Genomic DNA, 20,463 nt, shown 5'->3' with positions numbered 1-20,463 from the left:
TTATTTCTCTAGGTCTGTTCTATATTCTTTTTCTTTCTTTTATCTTTTGAACTTGGGTTTTTAAAAACAATCTGTTTTTGGTCTTTTCTAAGAAATAGTTCTTGAATTTATCACTCTACATTTTTCTTTTCCTAATTAATTTTTTTTTGCTTTTATCTTTATTTTTCTGGCTTCTTGAATTGAACTTCACCAATTAGATTTTAACTGCCAGAACCAATGTGTTTTCCTGAGTTCCCATGCTACTTGATCTCTCTGTAGATTTAATATTTTTGGACAGAACTGTCCTCTTAAAATAACTTTTCCCATAGATTTTTTTTAACTCTGTGGTTCTTTTTTTCCCCTTAACTTCCCAGTCTACTTTTTGTTTTCATCATTAGCTCATCTTCTTCCTATTTTTCAAATGAAAATCCCTATAAATGTAGCTCTTGGTTCCGAACTCTCACCTCTACTCTTGAGATTGCAACAACTTCTGGGACTTCAATCACCATTTTCAAGAATATGATCTTTTACAATTTTTTTGAAATATAATTTATATATCCTAAGATTCTTTCATTGCAAGTGTACAATTCAGTGATTTTTTTTTTAGGAAATTGATAGAATTGTGCAGCCATTGCCACAGTCCAGTTTTAGAACATTTCCTCCATCACCCCAAAAAGTGCTCTCTTGCTCATCTGAAGTTAATTCTTGCTTTCACCCACAGTCAAGGCAAAAATTGATCTGCTTTTTATTTCTATGAACTTACCTTTTTTAGACATTTTATATAAATGGAATTAGGCAATCAGGTAGTCTTTTGTGTTAGCCTTCATTCACTTAGATGAACCTATGTATGGATATTTTGTTCCTTTTTCTTATTGAGTAGTATTTCATTATATAGGTACCTCATATTTTGTTTATCCACTAAACAGTCAATGGACGTTGCAATTTTTTCAGTTTTGGCCTATTGTGAATAATGCAGCTATGAGCGTTCAATTCTTTGTGTGGGCATATGTTTTCACTTTTCTTGGAATTCTTTCTAACTGTGGAATGGTAAGTTTTTGTTTTGCATCTGAGGAAACCTCCAAACCGTTTTCCAGAGTGGCTGCTCCACTTTACCAGCAGTTTAGAAGAGATCCAGTTTGTCCACAGCTTTGCCAATACAGAGTTTTTTTCTGTCTGTCTTTTTATATATTTGTCATCCCAGTGGGTGTGATGTATCTTATTTTGCTTTTACGTATATAAATTTTTAACTTAGTACCATGAGTCCTGACCTGCTCTTGAAGATCTAGGTACATATATCCGGCAACTTGCTACTATTTCCACTTGTGGAAATATCCACTTGAATATTTCATAGTCACATTAATTTTAACATGTTAAGAAGCTGACTCCCCACTGAGCCTTAAGCAGGCTCAATCCCAAGACTCTGAGGTCATGACTTGAGCCAAAGTCAGATCAGATGCTTAACCATTTGAACCACCCACATGCCCCTGTTTGAATTTTTTTTATATGGGGCACAGTTAATTCTATAGATTTTATTATAATCTAAAGTAAGATGAGATGTAACCTGAGAGTTTTGAAATATCTCTTGATGCTTCTCATGTTTAATTTGAAGGAAAAGAAAAAAAAAAAAACACTTCAGTGCCTCCTTGCTAATTATCTCAAGAAGGAGCAAGCAAATCACCACAGAAGTAGGGAGCATTTGTTTTTCCCATTTTGGCAGCAAACTAGGGATGAGTGAGAGGCAGAAGTTAGACGTCAATTATATAAATGATTCCAGAACAATGCTGCATGAGCCCACAATTTAAGTTGCATTTTCATGATTTGGCCATTATCTTTGGCAAAACACATAAAGAAGATTTTGTTGGACTTAGTTTGCCTCACTGTATTTGGCTGAGTGGGTTACTGTGATGGGTCAGAACAGAGTCATCCTTACACCTGGAGTAGGAGAAGAATCAGGCTTGTCTGAGCGATGTAGAGTGGGCTATCCTCAGACAAAAAGTTCTCTAATACCAGACAAAGTAGGGGAGGTGTCCTGAAGAGACAAAATCAAGGGATGACCACCATAATCATTTTTGCCAATATAGGAAGTTGAAGACTAATATGAATGAGTTTTTTTTCTGACAAATGAAATATTGATAATTTATAACATTACATATCTAACTATTTAAGCTTATTTTTTAAAACCTATGAATATGGAGTTTAGGGGAATATAGCTGAGACTGAACTGGATTTGCTCTTTTATTTGCCACATTCACTTCTCTATTTGCCAAATCACACATCCAAGAAGATCCTAAGACTTGACCCTTACACATACTCTCAGAAAATCTACATTAGACATGCTTTTGAAATACAGGGTTCTCAGAAAGTGAACAAGGCATTTTTTAATGGGCCATCTGTAAAAGTGCTGAATGACAGAAAGATTTTCTATAAATTTTATCAGAATGGAAAGTATAATGTGTACCCTGACCAGCCTCCTGGTAATATAAATGTGATAATAAATGGGAACATAAATTTGTTGGGCTTGAGCTCTATAAAATAACTTTTTATTTTATATCAACCTATAATGATGTAATTTAAGAACTGTTTTTTGTTGATCCCTTTACTGTATTCTACTTTATTCATAGTCTCCCGATTTTCACTACCCTGAAGCAAAACAATTGGTGAAATAAATTTAATTAGTATTTATGCTATTTGTCTAGTATAAAAAAATTCCATTCCCTAGATTTTGAGGGATAATATAAATGACAATTATTAGGAATTAAAGATGCCACTTTAAAAATTTTAGTTTCTTCTTAGAGCTCACCTTAGTTACTATATTTCTAATGTATTAAACTAGACATTTTATTTTCAGAAGAAAATTTTATGACACTATGTTTACAAGTATACCAGTACATTATCATTAATATCAACTACATTTATTTTGCATACGGAATATTTAAAATAGGTTTAACACATTATACTAATTTTATTCCTTTTAAGAAACTGCATAAAGTGATGAATAAAGAAAAAAAAAGTAGTTAGGGCTGGGTTGAGCCCTAGCCATTATATTTGTTTATAGCCTCACAAGATTTTTATAAATATTAAATAGGATAATTCATGTGAAAGTGACTAGCTTGCAGAGAGGAATTTTTGTAGATGTGCAAAATAATTTTCTTCCCCTTTCCAATTCTTATTTTCCTTTCCTTTTTCTTGTTCTCTCTTTTTATCTTCTCCATTCCTTTATTCTTTTCCATTTTTTCCTCCTTCCGTATACTTCTTGCTTCTGAAGGGGAGCACAATTTGCCACCCCAAAATATATCTCTTTGTTATAACGATCATCTTGAGCTGGTTGTTATTCTGATTTTTTATTATTTTTTAAATTGAGGTGTAGTTGACATTGAGCTAGTCATATATAAGAAACAGCACCCAAAGGAAAAGCAGTGAAAAAGAAGCAAAAGTTACCCTTTTGTAAGAGGCATTTACATTTATAAGGAAGATCTTCATTTGTAAGCGTTCCTTTCTGTACCAAGAGAAGGATGACTCACAATCTCTAGAACCTTTTATCAGTGGAGTAGGCAGAGACTTAAATCTGCGTAACAACCTTACCTTCTTTTACTATGCTTTATTCGAAAGCTTCCATAAATGGTTATCCACCCCCCAAATACCGTCTTTGTCTTTAGCTGGAGATGGTGTTTAAGGTGATGGCTTAGGCCATGTAGGGGAGTAACTCAGGTTCCTTGGGTCTTTCCCATGTATAAAGGAGGTATATGTGTTATGAATCCTCTGTTTTTCTCCTTTTATTATAGGGGGCTATCAGTTAAGAAGTTACAAAGGTAGAGGAAAAATTATTTTTCTTCCCCCATATTTCTCTCAGATTATCCTTTTTTGTTTTGTTCTGAAGCTCCATGTAGTTCCTTTGAGAGCTTCAAGGCTTCAAGGCTCATATCACTTTTTTTTTCCCACTAGAAAAACACCCAGGACTTTATTACTCCCAATACAAAGGACAGGTCTTCGCAAGAGGAGGGAGCAAATTCTGCGGGAAGGAGGCCGCTACTAGCTAGTAATGAGTGGGTTCCGTAGGACCATGATGACCGAGTCCCCGTGCAGGAACATCTTGGAGATGTAGTAGTCCTTGTTAGCTGGCTTGGACTTCTTGCCCTAGCCACTCTTGGAGACGTTGGTCCACATCTCTTTCACATTCTGTAGCACCATGTTGCAGTGCCTGTTGAAGGCCTTGACGTAGCCCAGGAGCTTTTAGTTGTTGTGACAGTTGATTGGAACCTGGGTGTTGTTCTTGACTGACTGCGTGAGCACAGAAAAATTACCCGTGTTTAATTCTTCCTCCTCCCACTTCTGCAGCTCCTCTGGGGTCCTCTCGCTCTTGGGGTTGTTGAAGAGACTCATGGTGGTAGTGGCTGTGCTTGCAGGTCAAGGTTAAGTCCAGTAGGTAAGGCAATATCTCTGTGGAAGGTTTTCCCACACATTCTAGGATTCATTCTGGACTAACTTGGCATCTACTCCTAAATGAGTGTTTCAAGAGATTTGGTGTACTCACTGATATACATTGGGTCATGTAGTGAAGAAGTGGAAATGTGTGGAGAGTGAATGAGATATTTTCCTTAAAGAAACTTTGGATCCTTCTACCAGAAGAAAATGATTGGATGCCGGATAATCAAAACCCAACAAATGCTCACTACGTTTTTTTCCTTTAAGGAGCTCACAATTTAGTTGAAGAGGAAAAATATCTGTTGTATCATATACAGAATGAAAATAACGTAACTGAATTCAAGTTTGTATGCCCAATGCACAGTAATGGCAATCACTGAGACATCAGGTAAGTAGTAAGGAAAGAGTTTACTTGAGACAGCCAAACAAGAGGCTGGAGGGCAGGCCATGAATCTATCTCTCTGAAGAGTTGAGGTTGGGTGTATTTAAGGATAAGGATGTTATGGGATATATAGGTAGAATGGAATATGCTGAATGGATATAGGGAAAAGAAGGGTGTCTTCTTGTATAAGCACGCACATTCAAGAATCATGTCTCTTCATGGGACGTATGCAAAAACTGGCAATGTAAGCATGATGAATGGGGAGGAGAACTTGGTGTGTGTTATTGCAGAGGTTACTGTCATTCATCTTGCTCCCTTCTGCACAGTCACAAACATTCTTCCTGGTTTGTTCAGGTCTGAGCTAATCTACAATACAGGCTCATAAATCAATCAGATGAGCCAAAGTTAGGGTAGAACGGTCAAGCACTTGTTAATGTGTCAGTTTCAATGACTAATAAAAAATGTCAAGTAGAATTGCTGATAAATATATTTATCTTTATGATGATTTCTGTAGAGCAGGCACTAACTGTAATGGTTGTGAACACAGTCTAGAGCCAGAGACCCTGTGTTTGATTCCAGATCCTCCACTTGATAAGCTTAAATTCTTAAATTCTTTATACCACCGTTTTCACATTTATTCTAGTATCTACCTTAACTGGCTATGAGTTAATACCTATAAAGCACATAGAGCCTTGCTGACATATAATAAGCATATAAATGTTAGCTACTATTATTGTTATTTGAAAGGACATCTATTTCAGTTGGAATAAGACTAAGAGAAGCTATGAGAAATACGAAGATAGTTCAAGTAGAAACAAACTGATGGCTAAAAGTATGAGGAGAGGTGCATTCATGTTCAAGGAACAGTATCCACAGAGATCACAATACAAAAACATAAGAATGTACCTCTCAGAATCTTTGTGAAGTGACTTTCTCATTCTGCTCCCTTTCCTTGATATCTTTTCACTTTATATTCCTGTTTCTTTAGATCACTTACTTCCTCATCTTTTATTTATTTATTTTTTAATAAATTAATTTTTATTGGTGTTCAATTTACCAACATACAGAATAACACCCAGTGCTCATCCCGTCAAGTGTCCCCCTGAGTGCCCGTCACCCATTCACCCCCACCCCCGCCCCCGCCCTCCTCCCCTTCCACCACCCCTAGTTCATTTCCCAGAGTTAGGAGTCTTTATGTTCTGTCTCCCTTTCTGATATTTCCCACACATTTCTTCTCCCTTCCCTTATATTCCCTTTCACTATTATTCATATTCCCCAAATGAATGAGAACATACACTGTTTGTCCTTCTCCGGTTGACTTACTTCACTCAGTACAATACCCTCCAGTTCCATCCACGTTGAAGCAAATGGTGGGTATTTGTCGTTTCTAATGGCTGAGTAATATTCCATTGTATACATAAACCACATCTTCTTTATCCATTCATCTTTCGATGGGCACCGAGGCTCCTTCCACAGTTTGGCTATTGTGGACATGGCTGCTAGAAACATCGGGGTGCAGGTGTCCTGGCGTTTCATTGCATCTGAATCTTTGGGCTAAATCCCTAACAGTGCAATTGCTGGGTCGTAGGGCAGGTCTATTTTTAACTCTTTGAGGAACCTCCACACAGTTTTCCAGAGTGGCTGCACCAGTTCACATTCCCACCAACAGTGTAAGAGGGTTCCCTTTTCTCCGCATCCTCTCCAACATTTGTTGTTTCCTGCCTTGTTAATTTTCCCCATTCTCACTGGTGTGAGGTGGTATCTCATTGTGGTTTTGATTTGTATTTCCCTGATGGCAAGTGATGCAGAGCATTTTCTCATGTGCATGTTGGCCATGTCTATGTCTTCCTCTGTGAGATTTCTCTTCATGTCTTTTGCCCATTTCATGATTGGATTGTTTGTTTCTTTGGTGTTGAGTTTAATAAGTTCTTTATAGATTTTGGAAACTAGCCCTTTATCTGATATGTTATTTGCAAATATCTTCTCCCATTCTGTAGGTTGTCTTTGAGTTTTGTTGACTGTATCCTTTGCTGTGCAAAAGCTTCTTATCTTGATGAAGTCCCAATAGTTCATTTTTGCTTTTGTTTCTTTTGCTTTTGTGGATGTATCTTGCAAGAAGTTACTGTGGCCAAGTTCAAAAAGGGTGTTGCCTGTGTTCTCCTCTAGGATTTTGATGGAATCTTGTCTCACATTTAGATCTTTCATCCATTTTGAGTTTATCTTTGTGTATGGTGCAAGAGAGTGGTCTAGTTTCATTCTTCTGCATGTGGATGTCCAATTTTCCCAGCACCATTTATTGAAGAGACTGTCTTTTTTCCAGTGGATCATCTTTCCTCCTTTGTCGAATATTAGTTGACCATAAAGTTCAGGGTCCACTTCTGGGTTCTCTATTCTGTTCCATTGATCTATGTGTCTGTTTTTGTGCCAGTACCACACTGTCTTGGTGACCACAGCTTTGTAGTACAACCTGAAATCTGGCATTGTGATGCCCCCAGATATGGTTTTCTTTTTTAAAATTCCCCTGGCTATTCGGGGTCTTTTCTGATTCCACACAAATCTTAAAATAATTTGTTCTAAGTCTCTGAAGAAAGTCCATGGTATTTTGATAGGGATTGCATTGAACGTGTAAATTGCCCTGACTTCCTCATCTTTTAAGACCCATTCTAGGTTAAGAGGTCTTTTTTAAAATCTTTTTTTATTTATTTATGATAGTCACACAGTGAGAGAGAGAGAGAGAGGCAGAGACATAGGCAGAGGGAGAAGCAGGCTCCATGCACCAGGAGCCCGACGTGGGATTCGATCCCGGGTCTCCAGGATCGCGCCCTGGGCCAAAGGCAGGCGCTAAACCGCTGCGCCACCCAGGGTTCCCGGTTAGGGGGTCTTATTGAAGAGAGGTCACTATCTAAAATTGTTGCCAGCCTCATCACCCAGATTTTGAATGGAAGATGTAATATTACCACAGGCCAAGTTACAATCCTTCCTCACCTTCATTAGTTCTCTCTTCCCAAGGGTTCTGATGATTTTGTGTTTAGGTTCCATAGATAGTCCTGAGTACTCATCTTGCTTGACTTTTTTGAATTATTTTCTCCTACTAATAACCCAGTCACTTTCTTCCAGAGATGTTCCTTTTTCAATGTTATGGTGAAATGATCTATTCGAGTTGCTCCTGTATTGATGGTCATTCTTTCATAGTCTACTTTCAGGAGCCTCCTCTTGTCCTCTTATATTAATGCTTGCTCTTCAAGTTCTTTCCTGGGCTACTTTCTTTTTTGCCCTTTCACTTTCTTCTGCAAACCAAGTATAATTCATGGGCTAATGGCTCTCAGATCTGTATTTCCAATATAGTTTTCTCTCCTGAGACAAATATCTGTGAAGGCATCTCCCAACATCTCCTATCCAATGTCTAAAGAAAATGAAAAATCATAGTAAACCTAAAATGGGGCTATTTATCTTCCCAACAAATCTATTTCTTTCCCTCTGCTCATTATTATCTACCTAGATGTATGGTCTTAAATCAGGTTTTCATCCTTACCTTCTTTGTATTATTAACTTTCCAAATGTCTTGAGTCTATTCCCTTAACTACCCTAGAATCACAACCTCATCCTATCTACATCCCCCTGCTCCCCACTCCATTCTTGTAATTGCTTCCCAAATGGTCATTCTGACTCCAGGCTTGTTCCTCTCTGACCTATTATCCATAACTTTTTTTCCTTTTTGTCTTCCTAATGATAAAATTTGATTAGAGCATGCCCCTGCATGAGGTTATTCAATGGTCTCCTATTGCCTTCAAGTAAAATCCAAAATATTACCGGCTTCTTGACTTCATTTTTAGTCCTATTTTATATTATTTCCTCTGTCTTGCCCTGTTTTTAGTCACTAAACCCTTTTCTGCCCTCTAGGCTTCTATGTGTACTGTTCTCTCTCTGCACTATTTTTCTTCCTTTCTTTGGTTAAATCATTGTCTCTTTGACCCTTTCTAATCCTTTGTTTCCATTTCACTAAACACACTGGATTTTCCACATGCTTCTGGTACCAATTTATTTTAGTCTCCTTTAAGAGTTCTTTGTCTTCTAAGACCAAACACTTTGTTGTCCTGTCCTGGAATAATCAATGAGAACTTCATGATTCCCTAACTAGTCTTCTTCATCATCCTCTCCATTCAACATTCATCCTCTTTGGTCCTCTCAATTTCAAATGATTACCTTTCATCCACACAACTGTCCATATTAAATTCTGGGAATTATCCTAGATAACTTCTTTCTGTTACACACATAGTCAATGAATCTCCAGATTTCCTGATTTTACTATCTAGATATTTCTCAAATGTCATCATGTTTCCCTCTATTGCTGCTCCCACTGTGTTAAGATCCTCATCATTTCTGATAACAATGACAAAAATAGCTAACACTCATTTTTATGGGATGGTGCTCTTCAGTGTTTTTATGGACTATTTTAGTTAATTCTCACAGAATTTATCTTTGAAATAAAGACTACTATTTTTGTCTTTATGTAGATCAGAAACTGGAGGGTCAAAAAAAAGGATACTGGAGGGTCAGAGAAGTTTGGCAACTTGTCTAAAGTCACACAGCTACTCAGGGTTCATGCATTTTTTAAGGGGCTCTAAAATACAATGACAAAGAGTCCTTTGTTTTGTAGTGGTTACCCTTAAAGTCAGATTACTTGTACTTAAAATCTTCCTTGCACTTTTGTCAGAATATGTCACATGGCCTACTTAAAATCCTGTTTCTAGATTGAAATCATTAAAAACATTTTCTGTGACTTTTTCCTGCTGGCATTGATGTTGCCTTTCAAAGTGGATTTGGGTCAAAGAGTAGTCATCAGCCACAGTCACTAAAGGCAGAACACTCTCTTGTCTCTCTCTCTTCTCTTTATACAGTGGCATGAGTATCCTTAGAGCTTTGAATCCCCAAACTCTGGAAGGGCTTCCGCAGGCTTAATATTTTGTTTTTCAGCCCACCTAAAGGAAAACTCAAACAGTGCCTCCACTACATAGCCACACTCTCATTTCCCACCTTATCCTCTCTAGCTCATTAGATGTCCACTGCTTGCCTCCCAAGCAGCTTTCCTAATTATGTCGGTGGCGCACAGCTTGTCTTCTTAAAGACTGTGTTTTTCACTCTGTTCGTGCCATTTCACTGGAGAGGAAATCTGCATCTGCGCTCCTATGGAAGCCATAAGGTCACCACGTGAAAACTTGGAGGGCAAAAAAATGTTGTCAGTAATGAGATCTCAGGCATTTGGAAAGTTCACAGGGTCCTTTGTACAACACTGAAGAATCCCTCTGTTTCCTCTGGTGCTGTTTCATGCTAATTTCAGAACATCAGCCAGTATAAGGCATCTCAACTCAAACTTCAGTTCACAGTGGAGCCCCTTTCATCCTTTTTTGCAGCAAGGCAGTTAGATTTATCTTGTTGATCTGTGGAAAAAAAAGGAATAAAAAAACACAGTCACATGAATATAACAGATGGAACAAATTGAAGGGATTGCTCCTACCACTTTTCAACCTTATTAAAAGGAGAAGGGAAAATTGTTTTTCAACGGGGCACCAATTATTATGATTATTTAATATTTTAAAATTATGTGACATTCTAGAAACTTTAAGAATTGCTGGTATAGGCTGAATAACAATAATACCAGATTAATTCTATCATAGTTACAGGGTTTTTGTCATCACTTCGCTGGTGACAAAATTGATTTTTGATTCTTGACTCCTCTGTTTATATCTAGTTAAGGAGCAGGTCCCCACTCTGTGACCTGTTTGAATATACTATACAGAGAAAGTCTGGGGATGGCATAAAGGAAATAATTGACTCTCTGACCTCATGCTGTTGCCACTGCATCTTATTTAAACTGTGACATTTGATTAGTGTATCGATTTGCTCAGGAGATTCTGAGATCACACTCCCAAAAAGTCCCCTCATTATATTACCCACTGTCCTAGTTTTCCAACACTGTGTGATTCTATCTCTAGGAGTGTGCCTTCACAGTACAGGAAAAAGAAAACATTAGTAAACTTTATGATAGAAAGGATTCTAACTCCCCAGATCCAAGTTTTTGATTTGTAGAATCAAATAAATTCTAGCAAAATTATGTGTTCAAATCCCCCAACTTTAGGCTGTAGAGTAGCTAAGGTCTTGCTCTTGCTCTTTCTTCATTAATCTTTTTTTCAAAAAGTATTTTTGTATTGAGAAGTGAGTCATGCCTTAAATTTGCCAGTCTAACAAGTAGGAAATGAACGTTGATACTGTTACCTCCCTGAGGCTGTCACATAAGGTGTTCAGCAATAGGTCCTTTGTGGCTTGAGAAGTTGTTTTATAGGGCACAAACCATCAAATCCACTCTGCTGTGTTATTTTTATGTATTTATTTATTTTTTTAGAGTGATAAAGAAAAGGGGTGGAGTGGGGGGAAGGACAGAGGGAGACAGAGAGACAGAATCCTAAGCAGGCTCCCTACTAAGTGTGGAAGCCATTGTGGAGCTCGATCTCACAACCCTGAGATCATGACCTGAGCTAAAGTCAAGAGTTGGACACCTAAATGACTGAGCCACCCAGTTGCCCCCTGTGCTGTGTTATGATTTAGCAGTCATGTTGGTTCATAGCACCAGATCATCTATTTTTCAACTTGCTGGTGTCATCCTATAGAAGAGACCTTAGTATAAAACTATTTGTGGAATTTTAGCATATAAAGGGTATTTTAAATAATAACTTGAAAAAATGGTGATTTTTACAAGGATTATGATTTTGTCTAGTTTCTCATTTAATTATATCATTTCAAGAGACACCTGGGTGGCTTAGTTGGTAAGTGTCTTGATTTCGGCTTAGGTCATGATCTTAGGGTGGTGAGATAGAGCCCACATCAGACTTCATGTTCAGCATGAGTCTACATGAGATTCTCTCCTTCTGCCCCTTCCCGCAATTCGTGCCTCTCTCTTTTTCTCTCAAATAAATAAATAAATCTTTAAAAACTTACGTCATTTCATTACATTGCAAGGTTAAATGATATAGGTCTCAGTTTCTCTTTTTTGTACCCTTAACTACCTACCTGACTGCTCACATTTTAGTTGCAGCATTACATACTATTTCTTTGAGGAAGTTTTCTCTGACTTGACTTGACCCTGATCCCCACCCTTTCCTGCCTATACCATATACTCATCATTACTTTCCTTTGTAGCTCTTATCAAAAGTGTAATTATATATAGACTTGCAAATTTACTGTCTGTCAGTAATTTAATGTCTGCAATTTTCCTAGGAAATTATGAGCATAACCAGTGTGGAGCTATATTTATCTTGTTCGATAGTGTGAGACAATATGTACATATAAATATGTACATATAAATACTTACCGAACTTATAAATTATTTCCAAAGAGATACTTAACATTTAACCCAATGCATTAAGCATAATTTGTAACAGGAAACTCTTTCACTCAATTCTAAAAATTTGGATGAATAATTACAATGGCTCCCTTAGAGAAGAAAAAGGTCATCCACAAAGGAACAAGAAATAAGAATGAGTTTAACAACTGATTTATTAATGGGCACTTGAGATACTAGAAGTAAATTGCACTATTTTGAAAATTCTGCAGGAAAAGTATTTTAAACCTAGAATCCTATACCCAGTTAAAATTGCGTTCAACTTTGAAAGTAAAAAAAAAAAAAAAAAAGACATTTTTGGTTATTGGAGAAGTTAGGAAGTTCATCATTTGCAAATTTTTTTCTACAAAGATTACTGAGGATATATTTTACTAACCCAAAATAACTATATACCCACATACATACACAGAGTGTGCCTTTCCCTGTGCCAACACATTAATCCCCAAATTAAAAGTTAAACCAGAAAATAAGACCCGAAATCTATTTCTGGAAGGTGTTTGAGCCAGATTTGGGCAGCTATTGACATACTTGGGTATGCAGAAGAGCAAGTTTACAGGCATTACCTTGATGTTGATAATACTTTAATGAATTTGCTCAAAATGGAATGGTAACTCTCACAACTTATAAAGGAGGAAAATTATAACTTATAAAGAAAGAAAAATGTGTCAATCTAACTATAAAAAGAAAATGTGGAGGGAGGAAAGCAGCAGAAAAACATAGTATAAAAGGTATCAAGATAAGTTCAAATATATTGTTAATTAAAATATTGAAAAGAAGACACGCAGGAGAGGGTGGTCATCTTGTTTTCCTATATTGACATCATTCTTTGATGGTGGAGGAACCTGATTTGAATTTACTTAAGTACATTTGAATTTTTCTTTTCACCACTTCCTCTCTCTTCCCAAACTACTAGCTTATTATTCTAATTAAAAAATTAAATTAAAAAAATTAATTAAAAAATTATGGCATCAAAACTGAGGTTTTTGAATAACAAATCACCCTCCTGATCAAGAGTTAGCCCTTGTTTTAGAAAGGTGTGAGCAGCTTTTTTTGGTGTTTTTTTCCCTAGATATTCACACATTTGATATATCTATATATAAATATGACTATATTATATATTTATATATAAATATCCATATAACTGTATATATTTACATAGAATCATATTATACATAAATGTAAATATATAAATATAACTATATATAAAACATATATAAAACTATATATATAGTTTTTATATATTTATATATAGTTTTATATAAAATAGTTTTTTAATATATATTTATATATAGTTTTATATATATGTGTTTTTAAGAGAGAGAGTGAGAAAGTGGGAAGGAGAGTAGGGAGGGGTAGAGAGACAGAATTTTAAGCAGGAGACAGTTCCATGCTCAGTGCTGAGCCCTGTGTGGGCTGGATCTCACTACCCTGAGATCATGACCTGAGCCAAAGTCAAGAATTGGATGCTTAACCAATTGAGCCACCCAGGTGTCCCATGTAACCAATGATAACAGTGAATCTTTAATTTATCATATAGATCATTTGAATGAAAGTGTCCATTGTTGAATAGTACTAAGACTAATTAAGGATGTTGATTACCTACCCACGTCAGTAGGTTACAGTTAAAAAAAAAATGAGTCACAGAAGTCCAAAACATTGTCTACAAAGGAATGAAAGGTTTCAGAAGTATAAAGTGCTAGGATCAGAGTTATGATAGAGATAACTGATCCTGAGAGTCATACTTCAGAAGATTTTAAAATAAAAAGATGTAATTAAAGAATAGCTAGGGAGTCTGAATTTGAGATTATTTAACACTTATTGGAAATGTTAATAAAATAGTTTTTTGAGCTTGAGTTTCAAGATAATTTTTTTTAATTTTACTTTTTTCAAGATTTATTTATTCATGAGAGACAGACATGGAGAGAGAAAGAGAGAGGCAGAGACATAGGCAGAAGGAGAAGCAGGCTCCTCACAGAGAACCCAATGCAGGACTTGATCCTGGATCCTGGGATCACACCCTGAGTCGAAGGCAGATGCTCAACCGCTGAGCCACTCAGGTATCCCTCAAGATGATCTTAGAATTTAGTTTTTGAGTTTATGAGAAGTAAAGACATATTCTTTCTAGAGCAGTTCTTCCTTATATGACCTTCTGATTCAAACAGGACACACACAAACTATTAAAAACACCAAATTAAAAATTATGAGATATTTCTATAATTTTAAAATATATAAATTAGAAAATTCTCCTCTTCAATTCTTTTTGCCTTCACATTACACAGTGAAGTTCAGATTTTGCCAGATTAGTTGACTATAATAGGAATGTTGATTTATTTGACTGGACGTGTGGCAACATTGTTTTGTAAAAGGTGCTCATACATGATAGTTAAAGAAGAGAAAGTTCTAGAGGGTTTTATATCTCCAAATTGAATGAGGTATAAAACTTAGTCAACATTGGGTTAATTCAAATAATTTTCACACATCCTGTCTTCTGCTATCTTTCTGTAAGAAAAGAGAAGGAAAGGTTCAGTTTTGTTCTTGTTATATTTGAACTAGTTTCCTCTCTCAAATAAACCCAGCAGGTAACAGTTGATACAGATGGAGAACCAAGTTTTAATTACTGTCAATAGTATTGCCTTCTCCACTTTGCCAAATGCTGCATGTTCCTGGCAGGCCAATCGGAGATCCTTCTCTTTTAGGCCTGCTTCTGCCTAAATCAGTGTGCATTTTCTTTGATATTCCCACAGTGTGCACAATATACCCTGGAACACACACTGCTCAGGGTAATATGTCTCTAATGTGCTGAAATCAATGGGAACACAGCCTTTTTTGCCTGACAGTGTTGTCAGGGTGTATTATCTGGTTTAGGCTGTGGCTTCAGTTCATAGCAGTCGTCAGTTAAATTTCCCTTTCTGAAGCTGAGCAAAGTGTGGTAATGTCACAGCCACAGGCGACTGCCGTTCATAGGACGGTTACTGGAGAAGCATAGCCTCCTGGCTTGTCACACTGTATATATCTCAGGGTCTTCTCTTCCTTCCTAGTCAGAGGTTTCCAAGAATGTTGCCTGGAGCAGTCATGGGATGCAAAAGAGAAAGATTTTTGTTCTGCACTTAGCAACATTACCACACTTCACACTCAGTTTCTGATAAGGGAAAATTTAACTGACTTGCTCTGAACTCCATCTATCAGATAATACACTCTGACAGGGCTGTGGATAAAGGCTAGAAAACCTACTAATTTATATTTCATTATCTCTGCACTTGGCTTAATCTGTTATCTTTTGCTAAGTGTTACAAAGATGACAAGGAGAACTGAACTGAGAGGGGAAAGGGGAACCCTGACCCCACAGGGGAAGCGGGAAGGCACACTAGATAATTCAGCTTCCTGCGTTTAAGAAGATGCATGCCAGAGGATAACCTTGGAGTCTGTATCTAAGATTAGAAGAGGCAGGGCAATCCTGCACAGGTGGAGAGTGAAAGGGACATTACCATGCATTAGAAAAAAAAATAAGGATATTGGAAATGTGAAATAGCCCATGTTGGTGCCCAGACACTTCCTAACCCCGGTCTCAGGTGTTATACTCAAGAACCAGAAGAAAATGATGTTTATGGTATTTAGCCATTGTTACTGAAAAAGACCCTTTTAAGTACAGATATAAGTTCATTAGAACCAATGAACTAGTAGGGGTATATAAGGTTCAATTAACTCAGGGAGAACTCTGCTTCCCTCCAGTGCAGAGAATGGCTAGTTGTCATAAACACTCCTGGAGGTGGAAGCATGGGGCTTAGTTTCCAACGTCAATGCAGGAATGTAGTGGTTCAATTTGGAAGTTCTTTACAATAAGGATAAACCCACACTGGAATTGTCCTAGCTTTGAAAAGGAATTATAAAATACAGATATTATAAAATAAAGATAATAAGTTTAAGGGACTCTGGAATTGTGCTGAAGGATATTCTAGGCACTTGCTAGTATTTATTTGTCAGGAATGAGGTCAGACATTGGGAACCTGAACATTTGTAAAACTTTCTTAGAGCCTTTCCTTTTCTCTTTAAAAGAGAATCTTGCTGGCACCTTTGAGAGATGGTCTCCTGATTATCTTTTTGGTCTATGTTGAGAAGAAGCGTACAGAGAGGAGGGTGGGTAAATGCATACAGATTTCAGTTCAAGGTGAGCTTGCTCTGTAAATTATTCTAAGAGGAATTTTAGCTCTCTTGGGGACATGTGCTGAGCAGAGAACATTATGAATTGTATGTCTTCTTTCTCAATGAAACTGTACTTCTTAGTATGTAGTAAATAATTCCTACCCTCAGAGCTTCTGCTTTCACATCTGTAAAGTGGAGTGGTAAGGAGGAGTAAGAAGATATACTTTAACCATATTTTAGGGATGAAAAGTATCAAAAAGGAAGTGACTATAATCACAGAATTTTAGAGCTCAAAGGAACCACAGAGATGTTTAGAAGAAAAGAACTAAACCAGGAGTGAGGATATGTGGATTTGATCTTAGCTCTGTGTTGATTTATTGCATGTCATGAGAACATACTTTCTTTCCTCTGAGATCTCAGGGGCATCTTCTATAAGATGATAATATGTCAGTAATTTATTTCTGAGAGTCCTTCTGCTTCAATTCCTTACCGTGTTATCTACAGAAATGGATATCTGCCAGGGTTACGCTGGTGGTTGATGAGGCAACCAGTACCAGAGTCTCTGTTCTTTGACTCTCTTTCCATTGTTTCCTTCTTCTCCCTTTCTTCCTTCTTTCTCTCTTCCCTTCCTTTCCCTTGCTTCTTTCCTTCTTTGTGGTCTGTTTTTATTTTCTAAGTTCATTCAAATTCTCAAAATAATACATTAAAGATTCAATGTTGGGTTAGTAGTCACAATAAATACTAGTTATTATAACGTAGCTTCTGATAGATTATTTAAATTTTACTGCTTTAAAGTAAAACTTTACAGTTGTGAAGCAGCTACTGAAACAACCCTATGTAAATTTCAAATTACGATACTGAACTGCTGACTTAGAATCCATGAATAACAGTATGTTATCTTTAAAACTTGTCTTTCTCTAATGATGCACTTCAAATAACCATATAAAGCTAATGTCAGCTCCCAAATTTTTCTGTTCCCACGGATTTGGTGCCCTGATTTTAGGGATTGTTGTGAAACCCCTGGCTGAGCTTTCACAGTTCTGCCAAACTGACGCAAGCCAGCTAGACTCACTCAGTTGTTTTGGCAACTTTTCCAGGGAACTCCTATAGTCCCCCAAAGGAGGCAGTGATGAGGACTTCATCATTTTGATTTCTCTCCACCTCCTACACACAGCCAATTTTGGTCCAGGGGTGTGTGTGTGTGTCCTTGAATGCAGACTGGGAAATGGCCTTCCTGCTGTTTTATAGTTGGTAGCTGTCCTTTCTATTAAATGCTGCTATTTTTCTGTGTATAACCTTTTTTTTTCCCCCTTTGGGGAACTCTTCTCTCAAAATTAGCAAATAAAGTAGATCCCGCAATCTTTCACTTAATTTCCAAGCTAACTCACAATTTTGAGGTCCTGATGAAAACCATATAATATCATTTGGGAACACTTCTCCATTCCTGATGAGTTTCTTTTCTGTAAGGGAGCTCTATAACTACAAGTATTTCTCCAATTCACTCTTTATTTCATCTTTGGGGAGATGAAGGGGATTGTTTGGCTAGTAGTATTGGGAGCAATAGCTGGGCTTGTGTGGCTCAGCTGCACCTTTGGTTTCTCTCTTTCTCTCTGTTCCTCTAGTATTTCTGTCCCCTAGATTTGGGAGCTGGAGTGGAAGTCAGCTTGTGCCTAATCTTGCCCATGAACAATTCTCCCTAATTCTGGGATTTAGTTGTGAGATTTCTAGGATTTCATATTAAAAGTCATCTTCCATCTAGTCCTTGATTATAATAATGGTGTACTTGTCTTTCATATTGTTCAGACCTTAGGTGGCAAAGAGGGAAGTTATTGTTGAAACCCTCTTGGAGAAAGTATCTACAATACAAAAAAAAGTTTAAAATGATGAATTATCTTAAGTGAGTGAACAAACTCTTAGGGATCATCTACTAAGTGCGGAGGCATGTTCGTTGTCATTGAGAAAATAAAGATGATTAGGCATAGTCCCTTTCTTAAAAGATTCCAGAGTTTAATAGGGTTGATTTATAGGGAAGACTAGAGACATCAAAAAAGAGGGGACATACTAAGACACGCAGATATTCATCTGTATCAACAATTCTAAATTATCTAGGAGTGTGGGATACTGGCAGGGAGAGGAAATGAAGGCAAAAGATAAAATATCCAATTATAAGTAGATTCCACTGGTAATTCACTTAGCCAACTATTTCACTTTTTCTTGTATCTATCTTTAAAAAAATTGTTTCAAAAAACATAACTCTTCACGAAAATATAACTTTTTCTGTGGACCAGGAAAGTTGAGTTTAAACATATAGCAAGTAAAAAAAAAATTAAAAAGATAAATGTATAGCAAATAGACAAATGAAAATTGAAGAATTAAAAATATAATTTTTAATAACATGTGCCAAATTAAATGTTTTGGTGGCTAATAAACGGGCAAACAAATTAGCCTCATTTTCCTAATTTACAAAGTAGGAGTCAGAGCAACCAACTTGTAGGGTTTTTGTAATGATTAGAGCTTAATGAATTAAAGACCTCGGCATGAAGTCAACGAATGATTAATAAATAGTAAATTATTATTTATATTATGGCAAACATCTGGTTTGGATTTGAGTAACTCCCTGAATCTGAAACTTAGTAAAAGTCTGTGTGTCTTTTGCAAAAGCAAATGATGTACACCTCTTAAGCTGTTTTTGAGTTGTTTTTGGAATTACATAATCACAGCTGAACATGATCAAAATTTAGATAGGAGTAGATTATATTGGGATTGAGGTCAGAGGATAAGAGTAAAATAAATTGAGGAAAAGGCAGAAAAAAGGAAAATGTTAATTCATAGATAGTTAATCAACTTGAAGACTTTTTAAGAATGGACTTTTTTAAGAGTAGATTTTATTTAGACAAACGTTTATCACTTAAATGTTCATTGACTTGGATCAAATTTTCTTTGCCTCTGAAATTTTTAGCAAAAATTATTATCATCTTTATTTCTATTTGAAAAATCCTACAAAATACTAGGAGTTACAAAAACAAGTGTTACCATATCAATTATAATTCCTTGTAGACAACAGTTTTTCTATTCCATGGAGAACAAGGGAAGATTTGTTCTTTGAGTGATACAATTGAATATTAGAAAAAATAAGTATAAATTGCTAAACTCTAGTTGGAAGATTTTATCCATTGGCCATGATTCATGTAAAGGCATATGCTGTGTTCATAGGAGCACATAGGGTGATGGAGAAGGGAGAGAGAGAGAAAGAGAGAGAGAGTATAACATTTACACTCTAAAGGAGCTGTCACAATACCATTTCACTCTCTGCTTTCTTCCTTCTCTAACTTGCAAAATTAAGTAGTATTTTACTTTACTTCACATTCACTCCTAAAATTATATTAACCCACAAAAAGCAGAGGTTAAATTTCGTTTCTGGTTAGGCTGATTATTATCATTTTTAAAAGATTTTATTTATTCATGAGAAACATAGAGAGAAGCAGAGAGAGAGAAGCAGGCTCCCTCTAGGGAGCCTGATGTGGGACTTGATCCCAGGATCCTGGGATCATGACCTGAGCCAAAGGCAGACGCTCAACCACTGAGCAACCCAGGTGCCCCAAGTCTGATTATTTATGGACAAAATCTCTTGGGGTGCTTGGGTGGCTCAGTCGGTTGAGGGTCTGACCTTTGACTTCAGCTCAGTCATGATCTCAGGGTTGTGAGACTGAGCTGAAAGCCTGCTTAAGACTCTCTCTCTCCCTCTGCCCTGCCCTGCCCCCCAACTCATGCTCAGGCTCTCTTATTCTCTCTCAAAAGAAGTTCTTATTAGTGGATCCTGATTAAATCCTATGCCATGCATCATACTCCATTGTAGAGATTTGTGAGTATTACAATTTTTAGCCTTATATATGATGGTGAGGGTACCCCTACACAAGTGTCTGGTCCTAGGGAACAACCCCATGTACTCATTCAGGGACAATGAGTTGCATATGATGTGTTGTAATTTTTAGTCATGAGCTGTCTCTGTGAATGCCTTCTCTGACTTTCTAGAGAGGATTTAGTTGAGCATATATTGTGCTAGAAGTAAGGGTTACTCCTATTCTATGAAGCCAATAATATATTCCTCAAAGAGACTGCTATAGTTAATCTCCTGCAAGTTTAT

The 20,463-nt window shown here is 36.7% G+C and overlaps 1 long non-coding RNA gene and 1 pseudogene across 1 annotated transcript in view; both read right to left on the bottom strand.

Moving 5' to 3' along the window:
- Nucleotides 1-522: 522 nt before the first annotated feature.
- On the bottom strand, nt 523-4,850 carry LOC129512820 (small nuclear ribonucleoprotein Sm D2-like; annotated as a pseudogene).
- Nucleotides 4,851-7,185: 2,335 nt separating this feature from the next.
- LOC129512924 (uncharacterized) overlaps nt 7,186-20,463 on the bottom strand; it is a 58,280-nt gene continuing 45,002 nt past the window's right edge. The window contains exon 3 of the long non-coding RNA XR_008665107.1: nt 7,186-10,221. This is a non-coding gene — a long non-coding RNA (uncharacterized LOC129512924). The remainder of the gene's footprint in view (nt 10,222-20,463) is intronic.

Source organism: Nyctereutes procyonoides, unplaced genomic scaffold (genome assembly GCF_905146905.1).
Source record: "Nyctereutes procyonoides isolate TBG_1078 unplaced genomic scaffold, NYPRO_anot_genome, whole genome shotgun sequence".
Taxonomy (NCBI): Eukaryota; Metazoa; Chordata; class Mammalia; order Carnivora; family Canidae; genus Nyctereutes; species Nyctereutes procyonoides.
Note: the sequence above shows the minus strand (reverse complement) of the source record. Positions and strands in the feature narration are given on the sequence as shown.